General features: G+C 47.6%; 1 long non-coding RNA gene across 1 annotated transcript; it reads right to left on the reverse strand.

Moving 5' to 3' along the window:
- Positions 1–190: 190 nt before the first annotated feature.
- LOC142922896 (uncharacterized) lies at positions 191–7112 on the reverse strand. Its single transcript, XR_012940405.1, has 3 exons — positions 7028–7112; positions 4300–4394; positions 191–2238 (listed from the first exon to the last, which is right to left on the reverse strand). It is a non-coding gene; the product is annotated as an uncharacterized LOC142922896 (long non-coding RNA).
- Between the last annotated feature and the right edge of the window lie 17953 nt (positions 7113–25065).

Consider the following 25065-nt stretch of genomic DNA (forward strand, 5'->3'; position numbering starts at 1 on the left):
TGAATAAAATTTTAAAAACCATAATTACCAGCGAAACGTAGTACCCAAACTGTAAATGTTGTGGATTCACTCTTCAACACACCGGTGGGCTAAAGTAGTGAATTATTTGTCTTTTGTCAATGTGACACTTTTTTTGCTGATTGGCCATGTCGGGTGGTGGAGGGTTACGACACATTTAAAAATAACGCGATCTAACCCAAAAACCTTTATTATGAATAATATTGGTCGCGAAAGCCTACGTGTTAAACTGAGAGGCAACTTAGTTTGTAAACACCCGGGTACTGTATGTCTGGAATCGCATCTTTTACAGAAGGAACCAGATCACGGATTTTATGTACTGTGTTGAATCGGACCTGGATCTTGTTTTTATTCAGGATTTTGGAGATCTTTTTTGTGACCCCCGCAATGTAAGGTAAGGTGATGGTTTTGAATGGCTCCTCAAGCGGATCCTTCTTCATGACTGGAGTGATGACTTTGCGGATTGTGTAGTCGGAGTAACCATTACCTTTGAGAGCTTGGTGTACGTGCTTGAGTTCACTGGCAATGTGTTCCTGGTCGGAAATGCATTGGGCTCTATGGTATAGAGTCTTGATGAGGGAGTTCTTCTAGGATGGATGGTGGTGGGAATCCGGTTTTAAGGTAGCATCCGCATGGGTAGGTTTCCTGTAGACAGAGTGGCTCATTGAACCATCAGGTCTCCTTTTAATTAGGACATCCAAAAAGGGTAGCTTGCCTTCTTTTTCGACTTCCATGGTAAATCTGATGGCTGGGTGTATGGAATTGATGTGGTCGAGGAATTGGCCTAGAGCAGGCAGGCCATGTGGGCAGATGACAAAAGTGTCATCCACGTACCTCTTCCATAAGGTCGGGCGTAGAGTGGCAGTCTGGATGGCGTCAGTTTCAATTTTTTCCATGAACACGTTGGCTACAACCGGAGATAGGGGGGAGCCCATTGGGGTGCCCTCAGTTTGTTTGTAGAAAGTTCCATTCCAGGTGAAGTATGTGTTGGTTAAGCAGTGTCTCACCAGGGGTGGTACATCAGTATACAGTCCTTGATGAACCAAGTCTTCAATGATTGTGATGGTGTCAAGTACAGGAACTTTGGTGAATAAGGAAGCCACATCAAAACTGGCAAGCAGGTCGTCTGGGGATAGGGAAATACCCTTGATTGTCGATACCAGGTGAGTAGAGTTTAGTACTGCAGAGGTGGTTTTTCCAGTAAAAGGTCGCAGGATATCAGACAGAAAACGAGCCAGTTTGTAGGTGGGGGAGTTGATAGGGGAGACGATGGGACGAAGGGTGTATCTTCTTTATGTATATTTGGAAGGCCATATAATCTTGGTGGTCTGGCCACAGAAGGTGGATTTACCACTGGTGATGATGCAGATAATGATGATGAATGCATGGGTAGTCCACTCACATTCGTGCATAATCAGGTGCACGCCCACTCCCCTAGTCACCCCTCCACTAATCTCACTCCCCGAGTCACCCCTCGACTCACCTCACCCCCATTCCCCGAGTCACTCTCACCTCGACTTCTCCACTCTATCGCCAGTCGCCCTGAGGAGGCCCAACTCCGGAGCCTCTCCTAGTGCCACGTTCACTCTCAGCATGAACATCGTGCGGTGCCACCCCCTCCTCTGCTGCATCCCTCCAACTCTTCCTCCGCCGTTGTGAGAATCAGCTCCACGAAGGGCCCCACGCTGTCCCCGTCCCTCAATGGACTCGTGTCCTTTGTTGATGAAGGCCATTTCATTAAATAATGAGAATTATGCACCCACACAGGTCACCAAAGTAGCCTCAATAGACGTGTTAAGGCAAGTTGTGGATCCTTGTGCTGTGGAACACACGAGGGGGTGGTATGTATTTTGTATGCTGAACTTCTTTGGCACGGAACGTAGCCAACTGTGCTAATCGGAGGTGCAGGGGAAGGACATCAAACTCAGCACAAAAAGTAGTTCTAAAGAAATTAGTTTTCAATCAAGATGTAAAGGTGCACAGCTCCAGTGGCTTCCTGATATCAGAAGGAAGAGCGTTCGAGACGGCCGCAGAAGCTCTTCTGAAAGCGCGATGCAGCGACCGTCTTTGTTTGATGGTTCACCAAAATCCGCTGTGGGGATGTGATGTGGCCAACACCATGCACGCGGCCACCTTTGTCTCTCCCAATTGCTGATGTTTATTATAGACACTGCACCAGGTACTCTTTAGAGGGTGAGTCGACCGAGGGAAGGTCCAGGACTGGGTCACACAGACACACACACACAGAAATGATGCCCTATGTCAAATCCAGAGGCTTCTAAGAAAATGGAGGTGTAAGACGGACACAGCTATTACATGGATGAAGGTGTAATACAGATATTTGTGTTAAGGTGGTGCTGCTCACCTGAAAACAATAACAAAAATCCCACCACTCATTCATCTGTTTAATCTTTGATTGGAAAACGCTGGGCGAGACCTGCGACATTCGAGTGAGCTCACCTACTCGCTCACAAACACACAACACTCAACCCAGTCAATCAACATGTTACACACCCTAAATATGACCCGCCTTGTCCTGGGGAAGACCTGCAACATGCTACTGAGCTCACCTCTTCACTCACCTACTCACCCACTATTGCTATGTCATCCACACACCCACACACTCGCTTATCTTAACAGACCTCAATAATTGACATTTAGCTCCTGAAGATATTGCTACATGTAATAAAACGCGAATGTGTGAGTGATTGAGTGATTGATTGAATGTGTAAGTGAGCGTCTGGTTGCGTGAATGAGTGAGCATGTGAGTGCGTGTGTGAGTGTGTAAGGTGAACGGTAGTGTATCGGCGAATGTGCTGTGCTACAAATCTGGTGATCCGAGTTCAAATCTCGCTCACCAGTCTATGGGTCTCTGTGTAAGTCTTTACCTCTCTGTAAGTCTATGGGTCTCTGTGTAAGTCTATACCTCTCTGTAAGTCTATGTGTCTCTGTGAGTCTACGGGTCTGGTAAGTTTACTGGTCTCTGTGTGAGTCCATGGGTCTCAATGTGAGTTCATGGGTATCTGTTATCATCATCTGTGTTTGAATGAGTCGATGGCTCTGTGTGATTGACTCCAAGTCTCTCTGTTCGAGTGAGTTTATGGCTTTCTGTGCGAGTCTATGTCTACGTGACTTTACCGAAATAACCAAAGAGTAATTCCTGCAGTCACGAAAGTGCCAAATCAAGTTTGAGTCTATGTCTCTCTGTGTAAGTGAGTACAACATATCCTTGCTTAACGCGGGGGTTGCGTTGTCGAAAATTGCTGCTTAAAGCTATTTTACGTCAAGCAGAAAACTTTTCTACAAGGAAAAACGGTAAAGGGGGAGGCTCCGTTTTAGCACAATATAACTTTTATTATTATTTTTAATTGAGAGTACAGTACACTGTTTTCTATGTTTATTTTAAATGTGTTGTGTATATGTAGAAGATCTATATTATAATCTTTATTTATACTGGAGGAATCTAAAAAGCCCTTTTTCACAGATTTCCAGTTGGGGTGGTACAGAAAGTTACAAGAACAAACGATGCAAAAACACAATCGAAGTGAAAAGTATAGGAAAGGTAAGCAAATCACAAAAAAATGAAAATAAACTATTTTTATCTTACCTAGTAAAGCCCTCTAAGCTATTAGCTTCTATTTCAGAAGCGAACTGGCCACAAATTATAGATGAATGAAGTAGCTTATGACGTGGCAATTTATAGCAGCCAAATAATAATAAAAAAATGTTACATTCATCAATATACATACAAAGGACATGAAATGGAGATATGATGAGTGAAAACTATAAGGGAGTGAGTGAGATGACACTACACACAGATGCTGGAACAAAGGCTGAGGAAGAGGATGACACGCCACGTAACACAGTGCGCACCGGTACAGCAACAGCTCCCAGCAATACAGAACAACGCTGCCAACACCCACACCACTCATAAGAGCAGTCCGTCATGTGCTACTCGAGTTATAGTGGGTGTGGTGTGCGCTAAGCGAAACACATTACATAAAAGACGAGGATGTACTGCATATAGTCCTCTACGTCAGTGAGTCTATGTCTCTCTGTGTGAGTCTGTGCGAGTGACTCTGTGGTTCTCTGTGTGGGTTAATCAATGGTTCTCTGTTTGAGTGAGTCTATGTGTCTCCATGTGAGTGAGTCTATGGCTCTGTGTCAGTGAGACTTTGGCTCTCTGTGTGAGTGCTCTCTCTGAGTGAGTCTATGGCTCTCTGTGGGAGTAAGTGGGTCTCTAAGGCCACCACCATCTTGCTCCCTGCCCAGTGCGTCCACCTGGTTGAGCTGCAGGAGTCTATTGTCCACCGCTCCAGACCGCGCAGATATCCAGACGTCCACCTCCAGCACAGACACCGGCAGATTTCTTAAACCTGGTGGTGGAAGTAAGGACATGAGAGGGGTAATAGTCAACCACCATTACCACCATCAATACCACCATTACAACCACCAAAATCACTGCTATCGTTAACACCACCATCAATATCACCACCTCCACCACAACGATCACTATCAAAATCACAATCACAATACTCTTTGGTTCTTTCGGTAAAGTCACGTAGGTAGAAAAAAATAATAGATCACGACGTTTCGATCGCAACACAAGCAACCATCATCAGGTGAAAAAATATAGCGAGAAAGCTGCTGAAACACGAAGTTATATTGGCTTGAGATAAGCTCAGCCCAAGGGTAAGTGGGTGGGGCTAGAGGTAGAATTTGCATGTAAATACAACACCACATCGTGGAAAAGGAAAGAGAGAGACAGACACCGAGAGACATCCACACACAGAGAGAGGCACACACAAAGAGACACACGAGAGACGCATATAGAGAAAAACACACCGGCAGAGAGAGACACCCACACAGGTAGATGCAGAGAGAGATAGACACAGAGAGAATTACATAATTGCCCATGAATTACTATGGTGTGGCAATGCCAATTACCAATGTCAAAGGGAACATCAATGAATGGTAAATGTGGGGTAATATCCCCAGAAGAGCATGTAGACTACATTAAAAATTAAAATAATCAGGCTATATAATATCACATATGGGTTCAGTTTAAAGTTTACTCATGAAAAATAATCCTGAAATAATTATGCACCATAGATAATCTTAATGGTCAAGTTACATAAACATCACGGAATCACTTAAGCTGACCATTTAAAAAGACATTAATTCCAAGATGTTGAGCAAAGGAAATTGTTTGGAAGTTCATCTCACACCAAGTACATGTTACTATAAATCTAAATCCGCATAGTTCTCGATCAGCAAAGTGGCAAACATGTCTTACCACAAGCAAGGAGTTCGGTGTAAAGCTGTTAAGCAAATTAACCACTGCACACGGTTTTAAAGTTCTCTGCCTCAAAGACAGCACTCTACCAAGTGTCACGACGCAGCTGCGCACGCCGCATGACAATAGGCGGAGTGAGTGAATCTAAGGAGACACTGACCCTGTCAAAGGGGATCCCATGTCTAGAGTATTTGTGGCTGGTGCTACACATTTCTAACGTGATTAGCCATTTAGCTGATCTATCATTTGTGGAAAGGTCGCTTCTGGAAAACAGCCACATAGCTCAGTGGGTCTCACCTGGTAAAATAAAAATAGTTTATAGAGTTCGTTCTGCCTTAACGCGTGTTTTCATAACGCCATTTGGATATAGCACGATGAATGTATTAGGGAACACGTTTTATGACAAGGATGCTAAGTGGATATAACGCGATTGAGTCAACAGAACCACGTCGCGCGAGTAGGAATGTGCGGTTGTACGGATGCCTGGGCACAGCGTCACACGAGGCATTGGGATGCTGCTGGATGCTTCCTGATGCTCCCCACGCGCCTCAGTCTTTGTTCAGCCGACACACGCATCTCACGCTGTTATCACGGACTGTGCTTTACCCTGTATTAGTCATTGTAACGAGGGAGTTTACACAACGCGGTGTTATTCAGCAACGCAACTACCGCGTTATAGAACACTGCAGTAAATATTGTCGCGGTGTGGAAGGAGCAATGAACGTCATCTTGTGGCATGGAAAGGCATCGCAGCCCTAGCGAGCAGCCAGAGACAAAGCCTGCACGCACGGCAAAGTTGTGATTGACCCGGGGACTATTAGCAAGTGACACGTATGGACTAATGGTTACTCTAAATGACGATGTTGACGTTGGTTATAACGTGCTACAAATATGGTAAACGCACATCGCATTAGCTCTGACAAATAGCGGACTTTTTTTAAAGTTATCGTTTACAATGGTTAATTTGTATATCATGCCAAGTGAGTAATTTGCGTGTGGACCCTGACAGCGGCACTCAATGTCCAACTCTTGCGAATGCTCTCAGGGGATCTTTACCGTGCGCTGCGTTCACTCACTCAGCCCCAATCTCCCTGTCGTGAACTCACCACTCACCCACTCACTCACCTCACCCTTCAACTCACTCACCCTCCTCACCTATTAATTCTCCTCATTAACTCACTCACCCTGCAATCCACTCCCTCACCCCCCTCCATCACCCGGCACTCACCGCCTGTCCGTGACCACCTCTCCCGTGCCTACAACCACAAACACCACCACCACCTCTCCCGTGCCTACAACCACAAACACCACCACCACCTCTCCCGTGCCTACAACCACAAACACCACCACCACCTCTCCCGTGCCTACAACCACAAACACCACCACCACCTCTCCCGTGCCTACAAACACAAACACCACCACCACCTCTCCCGTGCCTACAACCACAAACACCACCACCACCTCTCCCGTGCCTACAACCACAAACACCACCACCACCTCTCCCGTGCCTACAAACACAAACACCACCACCACCTCTCCCGTGCCTACAACCACAAACACCACCACCACCTCTCCCGTGCCTACAAACACAAACACCACCACCACCTCTCCCGTGCCTACAACCACAAACACCACCACCACCTCTCCCGTGCCTACAACCACAAACACCACCACCACCTCTCCCGTGCCTACAACCACAAACACCACCACCACCTCCTGCTGCTGTCGCGGTCTCCGCGTGGCGCCGCGGGCCCAGGGGGAGGCCTCGCGGCCCAAGAGCGGCGCCACGGCTCCCCCCCTCCCGCTCCTGGCCCCTCCCCCTCGTCCCTCCTGGCCCCTCCCCCTCGTCCCTCCTGGCCCCTCCCCCTCGTCTCTCCTGGCCCCTCCCCCTCATCCCTCCTGGCCCCTCCCCCTCGTTCCACTTGGCCCCTCCCCCTCGTCCCTGCTGGCCCCTCCCCCTCGTCCCTCCTCCTCCCGCTCGCGACGTGGAGTGATCTCGCCCCCCCACCGCCCATTGCAAGAATAGCGGGAAGCGGTCGCAGGGGCCGACCGCGCGCCGCCTCTCGCGTGATTGGCTCGCTTCGCGTCACGTGGGGAAGGCGGAAGAGGAGTATGGGGGAGGAGCTGCGCGGTTAGGGGCGGGGCCGTGGAGTCACGTGGTTGGCAATGATTGACAATAAGTGGGCAGGGATGGCTGTTACGTCAAAGCGTACGTCACATCCGGTAAAGAAGTTATATAAATAACGCCCCTTCGTGACGTGCCTCACACTTGCTTCTGTCCCGCGTGCCGTCAACACGAGCTGAGCATGGCGCTGCTGATCGTTGGCGTTCTGCTCTTGGCCCTGCTTGGGATGGAGATCTTCATTTATCTTCGGTTTACGCTTTCCATCTCAGACTTTCACCGCGAGACCACGACGCTGCAAACGGAGAGGATGGGCCAGCAGAATGTAGAGCTCTGTCAGAGGAACAAGACGCCCCATCTGAAGCTACAGTATCAGCAGGAGGAGTTGATGGATAACCGAGAGACTCTCCAGAGAGAGAACAGGGGCCTGGTTCAACAGCTTAAAGAGCGCCAGTTAGAGCTGGAGTCCACGAGAGTGCCTGGCTGCGAGCGTGCGTCTCTCCGTGCGGATTTTCTCCGAGACTGCAATGCAGCACAGTGGCAAATGTCGCTGCACTGTAAAAAGGAAGGTCTCCGTAGGTCGCTGCGCATCCACCTGAGGGAGTTGAACTTCCTGAATCCACAGAGAGGGCAGGAGCAGTTTAGGCTGCGCGGGAAGCTGGCGCGTCACGAGGAAAAGTGGCACGGCGAAGTGCAGATGCGCAAAGAGTGCCGGCATCTCAGTAGACAGCTGAAAGAGCTGAAATGCGCCATTTCTCAAATTTACAAAGATGCCACCACCACCAACGCCACTGCCACCGCCGCTGCCACAGCTGCCACCACCGCCACCAAGCCCAAGAAATGAAGAGATGTATTAATTGGGTCCGAAAATGGCTGAAACGCAAGTCGACCATTTAAAAACATTGGGGCAATTTAGAAAATGACACCGCCCCAATTAAAACATTATTCACAAAGACAAACGTTCCCCGTATAGATTCAAGAGACTATTGGGGCAAGTGCTATTAGCAAGGAGCAGCACCTAAGAAGGCCTCCACAATACAATCACAAGCACAAACACAAAGGTCCCCCATGTAGCCTCAACACACTGTTGGGGAAAGTGTTGTACAATATATATTTATCTATGTTTAACTTATTTTGCATCACATGTAGTCAACCATACCAATGGGAGATGTTGTTAATGAATAGTACAACTTTTGGATTCCATTACAGAGAATCGTTAGTGAGTCGAACAATTCATAAGTCTGAATAAAATAGTGTACTGTATTTAAATTCACATACTGGAAGTGTTGTAAAATGTATTACGGTTTAACAAAAATTTTGAAGCATTGTTAAAGTCATAACACGGAATATTATACATTTGCAAATAATACTGTAATAAATACTGTATGGTAAACAAAAAATAAAGTTACGTAAATAGGACAAAAAATATGTTTTTAATGTCACTTACCTTGAGTCTGGATGTGGGACCGTTTGTCGGGAGGGGGCATAATGACTCCCCATAACTGCACACGGGAGGGTTGGGGGTGAACGCCCGCAAGCACACACACACAACAGCGACAGTCATCCCCCGAATAGCCTAACCAGAATGTTGGGGCAAGTGCTGTTAGCCAGCAGCGCCTATGAAGGCTGGAATGTCGCACGAGGGGGTGCGTGGACAGCACCACGCCCGGCTGCCTTTGTCTCGCCAGTGGTGATATTTACACACCACACCAGGCACTTATTTGAGGCTGAGTCGATCGACGGAAAGCCCAGCAACCATTAATATAATCGTTAAAGGTGTTGGTCGTGAGTGGGAATCGAACTGGGATCGGTGGGATGGTAGACAGTGTTCACCATTGCACTATCTCTCCCCACACACACACTCACAGGGGTATATTCGTCCGTGCACACACGCACAACAAGAAGACAATAATCGCCGTTTGCCCCTAAGTGGCAGTGACATCACCACAGCGCTTTTGTGCGGTGCTTGGTGCATTTTGAGGTCACTTGAAGTGTCGAAGGATGGCTGGCAGGAAGTCATGAATAGACACAGGTACCATGGGTTGACTTAAGGTGATGACGGGCAGATGCAAAAGCCGTGCTCCCCACTGTGCCAAATTTCAGTGTTTCAGTCGTATAGCACTCTGCTCATTGTTATGAGTGTCGCTCCGCTGCCCTACGTTATTGCTGGAGGGCAACTGCCTCTACCTCCCCAGTAGAGTCTTTCATGAACCTCCTCCACATAGGCCTATCGCGACACTGCTGCTACCAGTCATCAGCAAGTTCAATCAGCTCCACATCCTTCTGTACCACATCAGTCCATCTCTACTGTAGCCCATGCCGCGCCTGTTTAGCATGATCTATCCGCCCAAATTGAAACTGCTTGGGGATGCGGTGACAGTGCATATAGACTTCATGACCCAGCCAATGGAGCCTGACTTGCCGGAAGAGCCCACTGATGAGCCTTTGTCCAGATATTTCAGGAAATTTTGGCCTCCTCACAAAGTCCAGTCTGGTTAAACCCTGGATAGATCGTAGGCAGGCTAGACCAAATGTTTCAAACCATTGCAGATAATCCTATAGAGAGAAATAAGGGAAGGCATAACTGTGGTCCAGAAGACATGAAGGTTTGTATGGAGTAACAGATCAGGTAGCTTCCATACAATGTTACACACCTGATGAAAATATAATGCCGCTCGAAGGAATCGAAGTGAGACCTCGGCTCCCAAAACAGAGTTGGTCATGAGCACACTGCCCAAGTACGGAAATATCTCCACTCTCTCCACAACTGCCTCAAAATACCTGGGGAATTGAGGGAGGGGAGCATTTTGATGATGTAAAATACCCAGGGAGGTGATTTGATTTTGTGGGGCTGATGGTAACGGCCCATATTTTAGTAGCATGTTCCGTGTTTAGATGGAGTGTCTCCAACTCCTCCTTAGAGTGGGCAGTAATCACCAGATCATCCGCATTCATAATATGGTTTAACTATAGAGAGCCATACCATGACCGGACTCGTGCATCGATCAGCCTCCCATTATATCTATACCAGATATAAATTCTACTGGTACATCCATGGAAATCGTCTCATTACTAAGTAGTCAAAGAAAATGTTAAGTCGTGTAGGGGCCAGAGGACATCCATGTCGCACATTACTCACATATTCTATCATCCCTTAACTCCATTATATCGATTTCCCATGAGACACAGCAGTTGTTTTTCTATTGTTTATATATGCTTTTCATTACTGTAACTCTGTGTTTTTATTTAGCTTTTGTTATTTTGGTGATCCAGGTCTCTCTTGCAAATGAGAATCATCCTAGTCTCTTTAGTTCTCGCCTGTTTTAACTAAATAAATTACTACTTACTCCATTATGAACTCACTCACTTCCCTTACTTTATGACTCACATAAATACGTCCTCTCCTTCCTCATGAGTCATATATTGACCTGATAACCCAGGCAACCACCTGATCATTCACTGTGCCAACATCACTCACGCACTATTTCACAATCTCACCAATGACCTACTCATCCCATCACTCACTACCTTACTCACCATCCGCTTCCCTCATTGACCCACTGGTAAAATGGAAATACGCAGTCTAACACTCACGTGTTTAAAGAAGCTCCTTCGCAGGTTAGATTGTCTAGATGATTTATTTCACGATAACGTATTTACAACGCAAACGTACGACTCACATGAACCTTCCCTCGTACAGTACCCTGCATCTGTTTCCACCCATCAACACTGACACCACTATATCATTTGCCATCTAAGAGAAAGGAAGTAGAGACGGTTGAGTCTGCTGGAAGAATGTACCAAGGAAACTGCTGGAAGCTGCCAGGGCGAGGCTGAGTGGGTAGAAAAGGGAGAGCGAGGCCCGCAATTGGGGCGCTAGCTCGGAGACTGAAGGACGACTGCAGGTGGATGACATCGGGGCCGACTGTTGTACATGGTGGAAACCATTAAGAAAGATTGTTCGAGATGAATGTAGTGGAAAACACTGGGGCTGCAGATAGTCATACCCTTGTGAAGCGTGTGAGTTGCACTCTCTTCTCAAAAATGGAACCTGCAAAGAAGCTTCTGGTGGCAGTGGTGGGATACAGTCTAAAAGTTCAAGAAGGAAGACCCGCCGAAGAGCTCCTGCAGAGAACGAGTTATCAACCCTAAGCGCTCCAGGTTTTTCAGACTCGGCAAATGGCGGGAGTGAGAGCCGGACCCCGTTGGCAGCCAAGTTCCCGATGGAAGTGGATGCTCCGCCAAAGACCCAAGAACCAGCATCGCCGAACAAAGAAAATTGGCGGCAGCTGTTGGACAGGTTGGACCACCTTACCTCAGTGGTGGATCGACTGATAATTTCGATGATGAAGAAAAGAGAAGAGGAAGGAACTGGTAGTGCGCGGCTGAAGCCAGATCCATCTCCACCATGGACCGCAATGGCGAGGAGAAAGCGCCATAGGGCAGCAGCCATCGCTTCCCCCCGTCGAGCAGCAGGCGGGAACCAATCAAATGACTCAACCACAACTAGAAGCTGTTCAACAGACCTTGACCACCATGCATAAAAATACGGGAGGCGATTGTATTGCATTCATCAAAAGATTTGAAGCAGCTGTCAGAGTAAGCCGATTGATTGACGATGAAGTGCTACGACTGCTGCCTACGGTGTTGGATGACAGAGCACTATTGGCCTTCTTTATGATCCCGGAAAATCAACCTGCCACAACCCAACAAGGTTGTCAAGGGATGGCCGATGTTTTCTGTCCTGCGTCCAGCGCAAGGCAGCAATTTTCATCCTGGAGAAGAGGAGATAGCGAGCCACTGATGGCTTATAGAAGTACCTTGCATGCGGTTGCAGATGTGGCATTTCCAAGGATGGACATGACAACCTGAGACGTGCTAGTGGCGGAGCGGCTACAAACTCTCCTCTATCAAAGTGGCATTACATTGCCGATTTTGCCAGAGAGTGAGCAAACTTCAATGTAGTTTGCTAAATGCCTCTGGGCACACACAGATCCCAGGGCACCATGTGAAGTAGCAGCCCATGTGACAAGGGTGATGGAGAATGGAGGAGCAGGAGGACCAATGGAGCCAACAGGGACAGCAACAACAGGGACCGCCGCAATGCCCAGCATGGAGGGTGATCTGCAGGCGACCTTGGAAGAGATGGCTGTGGCCATCCAGGGGTTCAACGATTCAAGGTGTCAACTACAGCATCAGCGACCATGGCACAACCACGGAGGAATTCAGGACCATGCGGTGATGTACTGCTACCACTGCGGGAGGTCGGGCCACATCGCGAGAGGTTGCCGAGGGGAAGTCATCCCGAGACAACCAAGAAACACCCAGGCGTGTCGCCTGTACACCCAGCCAGATCACACGTGCACCTCATTTCCAAAACCCTCATCACCAACATCACTAGCACACCACTCGATCACATCGACCTGGAGTGAAACAACAGGGAAAATTCGGCCAACATCTCGGGCTAAGTGGAAAAAGTTAGTGAGATCGGTCGTAGCAGCAGCGACAGGAGCAGCATGGTGTAAACCGACCCTCCCTGACTCGCCGAGACAGGTGATGTCAATAAACACAGCAACGATAGAAAATGATGTACCACCCACAGATCATGATCTTGGGCTGATAAGGACCGAATGAATCCGATTGCAAAAACAGGATGAAATTATACAGTCATTGGCTGCACAGGCAGCTGAATGTGCTCAAACTGGTCAAAATGGGGAGCCATTCATCCCATGGCGAGGACTCCTGATGAGGTGGGACATGAAGATGCAGCGTTGTTGCCTAGTGGTGCAAAAACCCTTGCAAAAACAGTTGCTACTAGAAGTGCACGCCAAACAACAAATCCACTTGGGCCACCGAAACACATTGCTCACACTGCAGGCTCGATATTTTTGGCCAGTGATGTGAAAAGATGTACGCGAGCGGGTAATCATTGTCAGGAGTGTGCAAAAAGGAAACCTGCTCCCCATCCTATACAGCCTCCACTGCAGTCGATCGCAGTGGTGAGGGTAAACGAACTAGTAGCGTTGGATATCCTGGGTGCATTTCCTAAAACAGCAAGGATAAAATAAATATTTGCTCGAGGGGATGGAGTATTGCACACACTGGCTCGTTGCATGGCCGATACATGACCAAACGGCTGCAATAATAGCAGAAGCCTTTCTCCATGGCTATGTATTGGACAAGGGCCCCACTGAGAAACGTCTAGCAGGCCAGGGTCAGAATTTTTCTACTAACCTGTTGCGAGAGGTTCGTAATATCGTGGGCACTAAGAAAAATTCGAACGCCACCATACCACCTGCAGTGTGATGGACAAGTAGATAGGCTTAACCGCACGCTGTCCGCAATGTTGTGCCATGTTGTAAATGGTGATCAGATGGACTGGGACTTGCACATCCCAGGGGTCCTAGGGGCATATTGTAGAGTGCCACATGCATCGGCCAGGCTCTTCCCCTTCTTTTTGATGTATGGGAGAGACCCTGAGCCACCTATTGAGGACCGACTGGTGGCTTTCCCTGCTAAAGTTGTGTCGTCACCAGCCTCCCTCAGACTGCCACTAAAAAAGCTCTGTGAAGCTCGTGAAGCCGCGATAGCAGAGTCAGGCAGATCGCAAATAGCAAACAAACGGTTGCCGAAAAGAACGGAGACGCCTGTACCCTTTGAACAGGGTGATCGGGCCTGGTTACACTGTCCTGAGGTCCGGGTTAGAAAATCCGCCAAACTACACCATCCTTGGCAAAGCCCAGTGGAATTGTTAAAATCCTCTGCCCGCAAAGTGTTCGCATCCAAATGGGACGCCAGAGATGGGTGGTTAATCCGAGTCGCCCTAAACCATATAGAGAACTGACGTCACAAGGGATCGTTCAGGCTCACAAAGCCGTGTCCAGGGGCGTCGTGATGAATGCCAGGGAGGGGAGCATCCTCCTCACAGAAATACTGCCCCCGCACTCTCCTCTCAGGATCGACCGGAATGAAGATGGCCACGATGAGGGAGGCCGACGGACTAATTTAGAGAGGTGCCGAGAAGGAGTGTCACCGGGTCGAATGTGCTGCTTGACCACACCTACAGTACATATTGATGGCTTGTTGTAAATGTAGGGCTAATGATGTTGCGTATTGTTTGCCTAAGAATGTACACCTTCAATAGGGCAGCCCACGTAAGAGTTTGGTGATGATACTGAATGGTCAAGTTGGGTTGTAATGCCTTCCCCCCCTTGATTCAAGCGCCTATGTTAAGCATTAACCCAGAGGTTAAATGTGTTGTACTCCATGCCCACATCACTGAATCCCGTGTGCGATCCCATTGATTCCCACATAGAGTTCCCTATTACTGGTAGGAACGAAGTTGTAAACTGAGTGTACCAGCCTGCAATAGATGAGTGTACCAGCTTGCAATAGATTAATGCGTCCGTCCGTCCCCTTTCAATACTTTAACGAAGTGAAATCTCGTGCTATTGGGGTGTAAAAATAAAATTGCGCAAAATTCCAATGTTCCTACCAGCCCACCCTGCAGGGACCTGTTAAATTAGAGTTTTAGCCGGGACAGGTATTTTTATGGGCAGAAGAGGGTGATGTAGGGTACTGTACATGGCAAAAGTTATAGTGGTGTCAGTGGAGATGGGTGGAAACAGGTGCATGGTACCGTACGAGGGAAGGTTCGAGGTAGAAGACGGTAAAGTTTGCTGGAATAATCTTAAATTAAAGCTTTCATGAATGCAGGGATTCATACTCTTTGGTGGAGACGATAGCACAGAGTGGTGTACCTTCTTTATGATTCTGATATTTCCATCCTACCTGCCTATGTCAGCTGTTATTTCCGACTCTTTATGTCTCTCTCTATGCCTCTCTCTTAGCTCTCTCATGCTTACATGTCCTTTGGATTGCACTCTCATGCCTTTGGATTCCACCACTCTTCGATATTACTTTAACATGCTAATCTCTCACATTAACATGGCCACTTTGATGCCCTCTACGAGGAGGCCGCTCTCCGTTCTTACATTTACATGCTAATTTCTCACATTAACATCACTGGCCCCGCCCACTTATTTATGGCCCTTGGGCTACACCCATTTCAAACTCTTTCAAACATTCTGCCTCAACAGCAGATCATGCTTTGCCATCTCATGACGGACGCTTGTGTTGCACCCAAAACGTCGTGATTTATTTTATTTTATACCTACGTGACGTTACCGAAAGAACCAAAGAGTATGGAAGATACCAAGTCAGCTTCATCCCCATGGTGGTGTTTAGGCGAAAGTTTATCTATGAGTATATATAGGCTGGCTAACAGGTATGAAGTTACTCCTTTGGTGGTAATATACAACAAAAACAATAATAAATGTATAACCATTGTCATGGGTGAAGTCTTCCCATACTGGATCAGTCATGGAGATTGTTTCACCATACGCCATCATGCTTCTCAACGTGGGTTGATAACGAAAAGGCTCATGGTCAGTTTGTTTGATGTTAACTATAACCGAGAATCAAACTCAAGTGGACTGATTCATAGTGCAATGCACAAACCATTGTGACACCGTTCCACTCGTATGTACAAGTTAACAGGAAATAAAAAAAAAACTATGCCATGTTTTTTGTTTACTGTCAATAAAATGAGAAATTAACATTGCCAGGTTGGTCAACCCGTCGTCTGAAAATTACGAGATGTACAAGTCAAAAGTCTTAGGTATAATGCAGACAAGGGTTTTGGTAGTTGGACGATTTCAGAATGGGTTGCAGATCACAATCCTAATCAAATGCCATTTTCAAGATCGTGTGCATAGGTCTGTTGTAGACAAAAACAACGGCCTGCTGATAAAGCATGTCCTGCATTCTTACATGTGTAAAGAAGCTCCTTCGCAGGTTTCATTTTCTAGATGATTTATTCCCGACGATAACATATTTACAAGGTGAGAGTACGACTCACACGTTGCACAAGGCTATGACTATCTGCAGTCCCGGTGGTTTCTAATAGAGTAGATTAATCTCGAACAGTCTTTCTTGATGGTTTCCACCATGTTGATTTCCAACAGTCGGCCCCGATGTCGTCCACCTGCAGTTGTTCTTCAGTCCCCAAGGCATCACCCCATATACCCGCACGGCCACGCCCTGGTAACTTCCAGCAGTTTTCCCCGGTAGATTCTCTCAGCAGACTCTATTGTCTTCTACTTCACTTCTCTTGGATGGCAAAGTTTATAGTGGGGGCAGTGGAGATGGGTTGAAACAGGTACAGGTTACTGTACGGGGGAAGGTTCGTGTGAGTCATACTCTTGCGTTGTAAATACGTTATCGTGAAATAAATCATCTATCAAATGGAACCTGCAAAGGAGCTTCTTTACACATGTGAGTGTAAGCCTGAGTACAATCTCACGTGTTGGTGCTGTCGAGTATTTTAATTTTACCAGTGGGTCAATGAGGGAAGGGGATGATGATTTATGTAGTGATAGAATGGGTGGGTCATTCTTGAGAGCATGAAAAAGTGCGTGAGTGAGGTTGACACAGTAAATGATCGGGTGATTGTGTGATCAGGTAAATATATGACTCATGAGGAGAGAGAGGGAGTATTTACGTGAGTCATAGATTTAAGGAAGTGGGTGAGTTCATAATGGAGTGAGTACCAGTTTATTGAGTTGAACAAGGCGAGAACTAAAGCGACCAGGATGAGTCTCATTTGCAAGAGAGACCTGGATCACCCAAATTACCAAAGCTAAATAAAACACAGAGTTACAGTAATTAAAGCAAACATACTATTTTCTTCTTTCGATAAAGCATATATAAACAATAGAAAGACAACTGCTGTCTCATGAAAAATCGACGTAATGGAGCTAAGGGATGATAGAATGTGTGAGTAATGTGCGACATGGATGTCCTCTGCCCCCTACACGACTGAACATTTTCTTTGACTACGTAGTTTGAGACGATTTCCATGGATGTACCAGTAGAATTGATCTGGTATAGATATAATGGGAGGCTGATCGATGCCTGAGCCGGTCATGGTATGGCTCTCTATTGTTAAACCATATTATGAATGCGGATGATCTGGTGATTACTGCCCACTCTAAGGAGAAGTTGGAGACACTACAGCTAAACATGAAGCATGCTACTAAAATATGGGCCGTTACCATCAGCCCCACGAAAACAAATCACCTCCCTGGGTATTTTACATCATAAAAATGCTCCCTTCCTCAATTCCTCATGTATTTGGGGCACCTGAGGAGAGAGTGGAGTGGGCAGTGTGCTGATGATCAAGTCCGTTTTGGGAGCCGAGGTCTCATTTAAAATAATTCGAGCATTATATTTTCATCAACTGCTCAACAGTGTGGAAGCTACCTGGCATGTCACTCCATAAAAATCTTCATGTCTTCTCGGCCACAGTTATACCCTTCCTTATCTCTCTCGAAAGGAACATTAAGGTTAGCTTGCCCACGATCTATTCAGGGTTTAACCAGACTGGACTTTGTAAGCTCACAGATTCCTAGAATATCTGGACAAATGCCCATCTGTGGGCTCCTCCAGCAAGCGAGGCTGCGTTGATTGTGTCATGCAGTCCGTATGCAGTCACGGCATCCCCAAGCAGCTTCAATTTGGCTGGATAGATGGTGCTAAATGGGCGTGGTACGGGGTAGAGAAGAGATGGACTGATGTGGTGCAGAAGGATGTGGAGCTGATTGGACTTATTGATGACTGGTATCAGCAGTGTCATGATCGGCTTCTGTGGAGGAGGTTCATGAAAGGTGCTGCTGGGGAAGTGGAGGCAGTTGCCCTCCAGCAACAGCATAGGGCAGAGGAGCGAGGCTCAAAACAACGAGCAGAGCGCCAAACAACTGACACAAATAAAGTTGGCACAGTGGGGAGCACGGCTGTTGCATCTGCCCATCATCTTCCTAAGTCAATCCATGGCACCTGCGTCTATTACATGACCTCCTGCCAGCCAGCCTTCGACACTTCACGTGGCCTCAAAATGCACCGAGCATGGCACAAGTGCTGTGGTGATGTCACCGCCACTTAGGGGTGAACGACGGTTGTTGCGTTGTTGTTGTGCGTGTGTGCACGGACGCATGTACGCCTGTGAGTCTCGTGTATGGAGAGATAAAGAGAGGCAGCCGGGCAGGGTGCTGGCCATTCACCCCGTGTGCCATTCAGAGCTTCATAGGCGCTTGCCCCAACATTCTGGTAAGGCTATACAGCGGATGATTGTCGCTGTTGTGTGTGTGTATGGACGTTCACCCCCCTCCCACCGCCCCCGTGTGTGCAGGGACTCATTACGCCCCCTCCTGACAAGCAGACCGGCATCCGGACTAAAGGTAAGTGACAATAACAGATTTTTTTTCCATTTAAGTAACTTTATGTTTTGCTCACAATACAGTATTTATTAGAGTGTTGCATGCAAATGTACGATATTTTGTCTTATATATGACTTTGTTGATGTTCTATGGGGTATGTTTGTCTTTCTGAGTAATGTTTTAATTAGGGTGGTGTCATTTTCACAATTTCCCCAATATTTTTAAATGGCCGACTTGCGCTTCAGCAATTTTCGGAACCAATGGCTAAATCTCTTCATCTTCTTGGGCTTGGTGGTGGTGGCAGAAGTGGTGGTGGAAACGGTTGCGGTGGTGGAAGCTGTGGCAGCGGCGGTGGAAGTGGCGTCGGTGGTGGTGGCATCATTGTACATTTGAGACACGGTCCATATTAGCTCTTTCAGCTGGCTACGGAGATGCAGGTTCTCTTCTTGCAGCCTCTTTTCCCCATGCCACATGTCCTCGTGACGCACCAGCTTCCCGCGCAGCCTAAACTGTTCCTGCCCTCTCTGCGGATTCAGGAAGTTCAACTTCCTCAGGTGGGCGTGCAGCGACCTCCGGAGATCTTCGTTTTCACAGCGCAGCGACATTTGCCGCTGTGCTGCATTGCAGTCTCGGAGAAAATCCGCATGCAGAGACTTGCTCTCCCTGCAAGGCACTCTCGTGGGCTCCAGCTCCAACTGGCGCTCTTTAAGCTGTTGAACCAGGCTCCTGATCTCTCTCTGGAGAGTCTCTCGGTTCTCCATGAACTCCTCCAGCTGATGCTGTAGCTCCAGACGGAGCATCTTGCTCTTCTGACAGAGCTCCACATTCTGCAGGCCCATCCTCTCCGTAGACAGCGTCGTGGTCTCATGGTCAAAGTCTGAAATGGAAAGCGTAAAAAGAAGATATATGAAGATCCCCATCCCAAGCATGGCCAAGACCAGAACGCCAACGATCAGCAGCACCATGCTCAGTTCGAGTTGACGGCACGCGGGACATAAGCAAGTGTGAGACACGTCACGAAGGGGCGTGTTATTTATCGTGACGTCATTACCGGATGTGACGTACACTATGACGTAACAGCCATCTCTGCCCACTTATTGTCAATCATTGCCCACTACGTGACTCCACGGCCCTGCCCCTAACCACACAGCTCCTCCCCCATACTCTTCTTCCGCCTTCCCCACATGACGCGAAGCGAGCCAATCACGCGAGAGGCGGCGCGCGGTCGGCCCCGCGTCCGCTTCCCGCCATTCTTGCAATGGGCGGCGGGGCCGCTCAGGGTGGGGCGCGGGGCGCGGGGGCGAGTTCACTCCACGTCGCGAGTCGGGAGGAGGGACGAGGGGGAGGGGCCAGGAGGGACGAGGGGGAGGGGCCAGGAGGGACGAGGGGGAGGGGCCAGGAGCGGGAGGGGGGGGGAGCTGAGAGCTGCGAAAGTTTGGGGTACCACTACTTGAAAAATATACTGTACCACAGAAATGAGTTTATGTTTAGTTCGATTTAGAACATCTTTCCAATGGTTGCTTAATTTGAAACCAACTTCTCGGTTGAAATTGTGTCTGTGTTTGTAGATCTGAATTGCCTCGTGAACAAATCTCTGATAAAAACCCGTGGGTTTGCAAAGAACCTTGGTATCGGAGAAAATTATATCGTGATCACCCACATGGTTGTAACAGTGATCAGCAAAGAATTAGTTTTGCTGTGTTTCAAATCTGATTTGTGCTCGCGAATTCGGTCAGAGACATGTCGCTTTGTCTCCCCGATATAGCAATCACCGCAGGTACAACTCAATTTGTAAACCTCGGGGTACTGTAAGTCAGGAATGCCATCCTTCACGGATGGGATCAGATCACGAATTTTGTGTACTGTATTGAACCGGACCTGGATCTTGTGTTTGTTTAGAATTTTTGAAATCTTTTTAGTAACGCCTGCTATATATGGTAGTGTGATGGTTTTGGCCGGAGTATCAAGTGGTTGTTTCTGTATGGAGGGAGAAACAGCTTGGCGGATGGTACGGTCAGAGTAACCATTCCTTTTGAGGGCCAGGTGTACATGTTTTAATTCACTGGTCAGGTGGTGTTGGTCCGAAATGCAATGAGCCCTATGGTATGAAGTTTTGATGAGAGAATTCTTTTGGGCTGGGTGGTGGTGGGAATCAGGTTTCAAGTAGGAATCTGTGTGGGTGGGTTTGCTGTAGACAGAATGCCCCAATGAGCCATCAGGTCTCCTCTCAAACAGAACATCTAAGAATGGTAGCTTAAATTTCGATTTAAAGTTTTCGTGACTGCAAGGATTCATCTTCTTTGGTTCTTTCGGTAAAGTCACGTAGAATGAGAATAAAATAATAAATTGATAAAATAAAATAACACAATAATATTCTCACGACGTTTCGGCCACAACACAAGCAGCCTTCATCAGGTGAAGGGGACGAGACTGTCTGGAGGACAGCGCTGGAGTGAGAAAGCCACGCTGAGATCACAACCTTTAAGCTGTGTGAGAAGAAACAAAGCGCCTGACAAAGGAATTAGCATTTAATTTAGCATTGAAATGGCTGAGTGATTAGCTTGTGACTGGTCACAGAAAAGGCTATATTAAAGTTAAAGCATACACATCCGCAAAGGCACCCCTTGACAAAGGAATTAGCATAGAATTTAGCATTGAAATAGCTAAGTTAAAGTATACACATCCGCAGAGGCACTCCTTGACAAAGGAATTAGCATAGAATTTAGCATTGAAATAGCTGAATGATTAGCTTGTAACTGGTCACAGAAATAGCTATGTTAAAGTCAGAGCATATACATTCACCGAGGCACCTAGTACAAATCAAACAGGAGAATTTAGCATTGAACTAGGCGAATTTAGCATTGAAATAACTGAGTGATTAGCTTGTGACTGGTCACAGAAATGGCTGTTGAAGTTAAGGCCTACACATCCGAGCTATTCACTGTAACTGGGTATACAATACAATATATAATGAATACTATATCATGAACCAAAAAAAATACTAAAATATAAATTACCTCAATGTTATCAATAAACTCTATATTCTCCAATCAGCTAAGCTACCAACAATAAGTCGTTATATATCACAATGCTATATGGCGAAAAATGGGTGGATTCTTACCCTCAACTTTAGCAACACGGATAGCTTAACCGTGGTTAATGGTATGGTTTACAACATGGAGTATAACAGCGCCTCGCAGCTGTCTCTCTCCCCCTCCTCTGTTCCGACCATCGATGAACTCGTCCGTCTGAACGGGACCCGTAGCTATCCGTGGTGCTAAAGTTGAGGGTAAGAATCCACCCATTTTTCGCCATATAGCATTGTGATATATAACGACTTATTGTTGGTAGCTTAGCTGATTGGAGAATATAGAGTTTATTGATAACATTGAGGTAATTTAAATTTTTGTGTTTTTTATTGGTTCAGTATATAGTATTCATTATATATTGTATACCCAGTTACTGTGAATAGCTCAGATGTGTAGGCCTTAACTTCAACATAGCCATTTCTGTGACCAGTCACAAGCTAATCACTCAGTTATATCAATGCTAAATTCGCCTAGTTATTTCAATGCTAAATTCTCCTGTTTGATTTGTACTAGGTGACTCGGTGAATGTATATGCTCTGACTTTAACATAGCTATTTCTGAGACCAGTTACAAGCTAATCACTCAGCTATTTCAATGCTAAATTCTACGCTAATTCCTTTGTCAAGGGGTGCCTTTGCGGATGTGTATGCTTTAACTTTAACATAGCCTTTTCTGTGACCAGTCACAAGCTAATCACTCAGCCATTTCAATGCTAAATTATATGTTAATTCCTTTGTCAAGGCGCTTTGTTTCTTCTCACACAGCTTAAAGATCGCGATCTCAGCGTGGCTTTCTCACTCCAGCGCTGTCCTCCAGACAGTCTCGTCCCCTTCACCTGATGAAGGCCGCTTGTATTGTGGCCGAAACGTCGTGAGAATATTATTGTGTTATTTTATTTTATCAATTTATTATTTTATTCTCATTCTACGTGACTTTACCGAAAGAACCAAAGAAAATGGTAGCTTACCATCTTTCTCCACTTCCATGGTCTTGTTCTTCTGACAGAGCTCCACATTCTGCAGGCCCATCCTCTCCGTTTGCAGCGTCGTGGTCTCGCGGTAAAAGTATGAGATGGAAAGCTTAAAACGAAGATAAATGAAGATCTCCATCCCAAGCATGGCCAAGAGCGGAACGCCAACGGTCAACAGCGCCATGCTGAGCTCGTGTTGACGGCACGCGGGACGGAAGGAAGTGTGAGGCACGTCACGAAGGGGCGTGTCCTATATCACCGGATGTGACGTACAGCCATCCCTGCCCACTTATTGGCAATCATTGCCCACCACGTGACTCCACGGCCCCGCCCCTTACCGCGCAGCTCCTCCCCCATACTCTTCTTCCGCCTTCCCCACGTGACGCGAAGCGAGCCAATCACGCGAGAGGCGGCGCGCGGTAGGCCCCGCGACCGCTTCCCGCCATTCTTGCAATGGGCAGCGGGGCCGCGCAGGGGGGGGGGCGGTGGGGGCGGGGGGGGCGGGGCTGAGTTCACTCCACGTCGCGAACGGGAGGAGGATTGACGAGGGGGAGGGGCCAGGAGGGACGAGGGGGAGGGGCCAGGAAGGACGAGGGGGAGGGGCCAGGAGGGACGAGGGGGAGGGGCCAGGAGCGGGAGGGGGGGAGCCGTGGCGCCGCTCTTGGGCCGCGAGGCCTCCCCCTGGACCCGCGGCGCCACGCGGAGACCGCGACAGCAGCAGCAGCAGGAGGTGGTGGTGGTGGTGTTTGTGGTTGTAGGCACGGGAGAGGTGGTGGTGGTGTTTGTGGTTGTAGGCACGGGAGAGGTGGTGGTGTTTGTGGTTGTAGGCACGGGAGAGGTGGTGGTGGTGTTTGTGGTTGTAGGCACGGGAGAGGTGGTGGTGGTGTTTGTGGTTGTAGGCACGGGAGAGGTGGTCACGGACAGGCGGTGAGTGCCGGGTGATGGAGGGGGGGGGGATTGCAGGGTGAGTGAGTTAATGAGGAGAATTAATAGGTGAGGAGGGTGAGTGAGTTGAAGGGTGAGTTGAAGGGTGAGGTGAGTGAGTGGTGAGTTCACGACAGGGAGATTGGGGCTGAGTGAGTGAACGCAGCGCACGGTAAAGATCCCCTGAGAGCATTCGCAAGAGTTGGACATTGAGTGCCGCTGTCAGGGTCCACACGCAAATTACTCACTTGGCATGATATACAAATTAACCATTGTAAACGATAACTTTAAAAAAGTCCGCTATTTGTCAGAGCTAATGCGATGTGCGTTTTGCATATTTGTAGCACGTTATAACCATCGTCAACATCGTCATTTAGAGTAACCATTAGTCCATACGTGTCACTTGCTAATAGTCCCCGGGTCAATCACAACTTTGCCGTGCGTGCAGGCTTTGTCTCTGGCTGCTCGCTAGGGCTGCGATGCCTTTCCATGCCACAAGATGACGTTCATTGCTCCTTCCACACCGCGACAATATTTACTGCAGTGTTCTATAACGCGGCAGTTGCGTTGCTGAATAACACCGCGTTGTGTAAACTCCCTCGTTACAATGACTAATACAGGGTAAAGCACAGTCCGTGATAACAGCGTGAGATGCGTGTGTCGGCTGAACAAAGACTGAGGCGCGTGGGGAGCATCAGGAAGCATCCAGCAGCATCCCAATGCCTCGTGTGACGCTGTGCCCAGGCATCCGTACAACCGCACATTCCTACTCGCGCGACGTGGTTCTGTTGACTCAATCGCGTTATATCCATTTAGCATCTGCGTTATAAAACGTGTTCCCTATTACATCCATCGTGCCATATCCAAATGGCGTTATGAAAACACGCGTTGAGGCAGAACGAACTCTATAAACTATTTTTATTTTACCAGGTGAGACCCACTGAGCTATGTGGCTGTTTTCCAGAAGCGACCTTTCCACAAATGATAGATCAGCTAAATGGCTAATCACGTTAGAAATGTGTAGCACCAGCCACAAATACTCTAGACATGGGATCCCCTTTGACAGGGTCAGTGTCTACTTAGATTCACTCACTCCGCCTATTGTCATGCGGCATCCGCAGCTGCGTCGCGACACTTGGTAGAGTGCTGTCTTTGAGGCAGAGAGCTTTACAACCGTGTGCAGTGGTTAATTTGCTTAACAGCTTTACACCGAACTCCTTGCTTGTGGTAAAACATGTTTGCGACTTTTCTGATCGAGAACTATGCAGATTTAGATTTATAGTAACATGTACTTAGTGTGAGATGAACTTCCAAACAATTTCCTTTGCTCAACATCTTGCAATTAATGTCTTTTTAAATGGTCAGCTTAA

The sequence above is a fragment of the Petromyzon marinus genome, unplaced genomic scaffold, assembly GCF_048934315.1.
Source record: "Petromyzon marinus isolate PM22_M1 ecotype Great Lakes invasive population unplaced genomic scaffold, UKy_Petmar_22M1.pri1.0 PM_Scaffold_200, whole genome shotgun sequence".
Lineage (NCBI taxonomy): Eukaryota > Metazoa > Chordata > Hyperoartia > Petromyzontiformes > Petromyzontidae > Petromyzon > Petromyzon marinus.